The sequence below is a fragment of the Sinocyclocheilus anshuiensis genome, unplaced genomic scaffold, assembly GCF_001515605.1.
Source record: "Sinocyclocheilus anshuiensis isolate Anshui unplaced genomic scaffold, SAMN03320099.WGS_v1.1 scaffold963, whole genome shotgun sequence".
Classification (NCBI taxonomy): Eukaryota; Metazoa; Chordata; class Actinopteri; order Cypriniformes; family Cyprinidae; genus Sinocyclocheilus; species Sinocyclocheilus anshuiensis.
Window position 1 is genome coordinate 21,421 of NW_015544183.1, and position 5,529 is coordinate 26,949.

Below are 5,529 nucleotides of genomic sequence, written 5' to 3' on the forward strand. Positions count from 1 at the left end.
GGTCTTACTGCCCTGCTGATCTCTGATTATTCTGACTGCTATTTATTTTTGTCCGTCTATGCTAAATAATCTCGCCAGGAGAGCAAGTTACTACTGCGGTCCAGGGATGTGCATCATTTAGAACTCAAAGGTGCTGTATGTAATGTTTTGACTGTACTAAAGCATTTTTTTATATTTGCAGATATAAAAAAATATATGACAGGATGATAGGATTACAGCAAATAGGATGGCGGCGCGTTCACACACTGCGGCTTCTCTCTCTCCCGACAGAAAGGTGTTTTCGTGTTTTTTGTCTTGTGAGTCGCAGTGTTTTTGTACGTTATTTAGGAAACATGTTAAGTTTGCAAACAAAGCTACAGCCAGTTATTTTACTTTGAAATGTGCTTTCCATGTCGGAATGTCTGTTTTTGTCCATGTGATTCCGCCCACTGCCAGTTTACCCAATAGTATTTCGCTATCCGGGTTGCCAGTTGCTGAAAAACACAGTGAATTGCAGCCATGGAAGCCAGAAAATGAACTGGGTCAGAAATGGCAGATTCTACACGACTTAAAAAGCCTCAGTGTCCATCTAAAAATCTTTAGACCAGAGGAATATTAAAATGCGGATAAATCAACTCATCAGCTTAAGTGTAAGGCTCATTGTCTTCCACTGTCAATTGCGCTTGTTCCAGTTGCATGTCCTCAATCTGGCTCTGACTCTCTCCAATATTTTGAATTTGGACTGCAGTACCCATTTCAAACGCTAGCTGTCAATATTACATACTGCACCTTCAACTAAATACCAATTACTGAATATAAAATGAAGCAAGCAAGCAAGATGCAGAATTGTAATTTGAATTAGGATTAAAGTTTGATTAAAGGAATATTTCAGCCAAAAATGAAAATTCTCATTATTCACTCGCCTTAAAGTCCCTATGAAATCAAAATTGAAGTTTTTTTTTTGTTTGTTTTTTAGTATGAATATTTTAGCATTAAGATTATCTATAAACTAGTGTGCTCCAAAATAATGACAAACTTAGCATTTAGAAGATATCCACCTTATTTTTCAACGCGGAAGTAAGCCGTTTTCTGTGAATGTGCAAGACTTCTGGTTCATTAGGGAAATTCCACTGTAGGGAAATAAGGAGAAGTATAACAAAGTGCAGTAAACGGTAAAACAATTTGCAAACCAGTGTGTTCATAATTAAGATAATAGATTAAAATAATATGATAAGAGGCACCAGTTTGCAATATCAAGAAGCAAAAGGAGCTGTTTTGTACAGCTAAAAATAGCTGGAAGCAAATGACAAGGGAAGCCAGACCCATTAAATTTACAAATGGCCGCGCCCGCTCTTACAGGAAAAATAAGGTGGATAATCATTCAAAACTTGCAGTCACTAACTTCTGCCAATATGGATAAATTATTTTGATGAGATCACCCTGCACTTCAGCTTCTCGTCAAACTTTCTGTCCAATCAAATGCTCTCTAGAATCCGAAACGTCCTGCCCCCTACACTATAAATATACCAGGGGTGTCAAACTCAATTCCTGTTTTTTTTTTCCAACCCTGCTCCAACACACGTACCATGCAGTTCTCAAATGGGGGTTATGTGCAACACACTTCTGTATTCTGTTAACCTGGTCTCGCCGCTTCTGGTTCAAGCATTTTGCATATGCTTCGTTAAATACGAAGCAGTTTTACTCAAGATGCCTTCAAAGTAGATTCCAAAGATTATCATAAATCACATATGCATATGCACTACTTTTATATAAAAAATTTGAATAAAACGTCAACAATAAAAATGGATAGCTAGTTTAACTGATTATCTTAAAAGTCCATAGATATCGCTATTATTTACTATGGCTGTTAGCGTGTTCTCCGACAAGTGTAAGCGATGATACCTGTTTTCTGGGTTTGGTCAGGTGACGTTCGACATATACCTTATAAGCCTGACTTGATAAGTTGGATCAGGTGTGTTTAATTAGGGTTGAATCTAAACTCTGCAGGGCTCCGGCCCTCCAGGAATTGAGTTTGACACCCCTGAAATAGATGCTGAAGCTGCAGCTGAAATCGGTCACTTGTTCACAGAGTTAATGTATTCTGTAAGCTGAATGGCATGTAGTGCACTATATAGGGGATGGGAAACAATTCAGACAGCGTAAATATGCTTCCCATTGGCGCAAACAAAGTCTGGTTTTGCGTTGTGTAAAGGCGAACCACCGCAGGGCACACACAGTCAGCTCCGGTCCACAGACATGATAGCATGGAGAGGATCATATGTGTGAGTCGGCACAGACTACAAAACATACACAGAATGCTATATTTTATAGTGATTTGGATCAGATTAGGAGGAGAAACAGTTAGACAAACAGCACTAACAAATAGAATAGATAATACTGGTACCATGCACCAATATAAATGACACAGTTTTCAAACTACACATCATCAGCATCATTATAATCACTGTTTTGCTTTAGTAACAGTTTCATATTGAATCTAAAAGGGTAATCTATTAGACTGTGGCTGTTATACGCTGTCAGATGTGGCTTTGCCAAGCTCAAAGGCTCTGGCCCAAGCTGTGATATAAACAAAACGCTATTGGCCACTTAAAAAGGGGGCGGCGCTGCTTGATATGTCTTCCTGTTACAGTTGAAATTACATCAGCACATAGAATAATGCTGCGTGTTTCAAGGCACCTTTAATGTTTTGCTGTTTAACAAAAAAAAAACGTTGAATACTTTGAAATGATTTAGTGGAAAAAAGGGAAAATATACTTATAAATATAAATATAAACTAAAATCACCAGTAGGTGGAGGCAAATCACTGCATGAGTGAGTAACTGAGTCATTCATTCAACTGATTCATTCAAATGACTGATTGATTCAGTAAAGAACCATTACAGAGACGCAAAACAGTTGTTCGATTCCCTTTGATTTCAGGCTTGCTTATAATTAAAAGTCCTGCATTATGCTTAATATTTTTTTTCTGGATATTTTTGGTATTTTGGTTACACAAATTGTATCTGGAATTTAATTCAACATAAGCTCTTATGGCTTCTCTCATATGCATATGCACATATGCACTACTTTTATATAAAAAATTTGAATAAAACGTCAACAATAAAAATGGCTAGCTAGTTTAACTGATTATCTTAAAAGTCCATAGATATCGCTATTATTTACTATGGCTGTTAGCGTGTTCTCCGACAAGTGTAAGCGATGATACCTGTTTTCTGGGTTTGGTCAGGTGACGTTCGACATATACCTTATAAGCCTGACTTGATAAGTTGGATCAGGTGTGTTTAATTAGGGTTGAATCTAAACTCTGCAGGGCTCCGGCCCTCCAGGAATTGAGTTTGACACCCCTGAAATAGATGCTGAAGCTGCAGCTGAAATCGGTCACTTGTTCACAGAGTTAATGTATTCTGTAAGCTGAATGGCATGTAGTGCACTATATAGGGGATGGGAAACAATTCAGACAGCGTAAATATGCTTCCCATTGGCGCAAACAAAGTCTGGTTTTGCGTTGTGTAAAGGCGAACCACCGCAGGGCACACACAGTCAGCTCCGGTCCACAGACATGATAGCATGGAGAGGATCATATGTGTGAGTCGGCACAGACTACAAAACATACACAGAATGCTATATTTTATAGTGATTTGGATCAGATTAGGAGGAGAAACAGTTAGACAAACAGCACTAACAAATAGAATAGATAATACTGGTACCATGCACCAATATAAATGACACAGTTTTCAAACTACACATCATCAGCATCATTATAATCACTGTTTTGCTTTAGTAAGTTTCATATTGAATCTAACGGGGTAATCTGTGGCTGTCACAAGCTGTCAAATGCATCTTTACCGAGCTCAATGGCCCAAGCTGTGATATAAACAAAACGATACTGGCTATTTAAAAAAAGGGGGCAGGGGTGCTCGATATGTCCCACCCTGTCTTCCTCTTTCAATTGAAATTACATCAACACATAGAATAATGCTGTGCATTTCAAGGCACTTCAGTGGCTCTTTAATGTTGTTTCAAATTGTTTTAATACAATGGCAATTAATAAGGAGTTCAAAAGCTCTGCATGTAAAATCACCATCAAAATATCATAAAAGTAGTCTATATGCCTCGAGCTCTGTTTACCAAGTCTTCTGAAGCCACCAAATAGCTTAGAGAAGTATGGACTAAAATTTAAGCAGAGCATCCACACAAGCTCTAATTGCCATATTTTAAAAGAGAAGCAGCTTTTCTGTTTTTTTTTTTAACAAATCACACTTGTGAATCTTTGCCATGAATCAGTTGATATCATCCACAAAATCAGTCTAACTGAATCCTGGTCCTTATACAAAGAGGACATAGGCCTACGACTGACATGCACTGCGATAAAGATCGGCTCAGCAGCAGGACACTGTATCAGCTGAGTGTTTGATTGACAGCCTAATAATGCCTCTTTTGATAAGGCATTATACTACGAATGCTTGTAATACTTCCCTCTGGGTAATATCTTCTGACCCCAATTTGACAGATTTTTCAATAAAGATGTCTCAAGATTTGAAACAAAAAGCTATTTTTAGATGAAAAGCTTACACTTATTACACTTCATCTATTTGTGTCTGTAGATTTCAATTACAATACATATCTAGCTCCGTATCTCTCCATTCAAATCCTTCCTTCCCACTCTCCCGGAAGTCTGCCATCATTTGCCCGATGAAGAGCAAGAAATGACCGTAATAAATGACCGAAGAGTGCATGTTCTCTACTGTCAGGAGCAATTTGAACTATTTTGATAGTGAAAATGGTTGAAGAGAATACCCCTTGGTTTGATGTGTCGGCACTGACACAGCCGGTTTAAAAGGGCTAAATGTACTTTTCTTTCTTTTTTTCTTTTTTAAATGTGACTTTTCTCCTGCAGAAATAAAACAAAATAAAACTTTGAACCTGCCTTTATCCAGTGAAGACATTTCTGTTCTGGAAATGTATGCAAATTAGTGTATAATAAATTAGATAATGTCTCATTTGCATTCTTAACACATAAGCAAATTTGTAATACCAAAAATGTGTCTTCTACTGTACATTACCCAAAATGTGCAGTACACAATACACACCGCAAGGAATGATGCATCCCACAATGCAATAATTTGATACAAAAAAAAAAACAGCAAAATAGCAGACATGAGCTACTGTTACATAACTGAAAAAGTTAGGTCTGCATCGTCAATATTTTCAGTTAGTTATTCCCTAACACTGCCTTGTGCATGTGTGACATGTCTGAGATAAGACTGCTCAGCCCTGCTGCTCATTAGAGTTTAATAAAGAGCAGAGGTCAGCCCGGGGGAGTGAACACATCATCAGAAAGTGCCCCAGTGCTCCTGCTGTCACAATGAGGCCTTTTTTCTCTTTATTAACCACTACGCTGAACCCTCACACACACTCACACACACAATTTTGTTGAATTGGCTGAGCAGCTTCGTAGGGTTCCACAATCTGATGTTATTAAGAGTGTGTGTGTGTGTGTGTGTGTGTGTGTGTGTGTGTGTGTGTGTG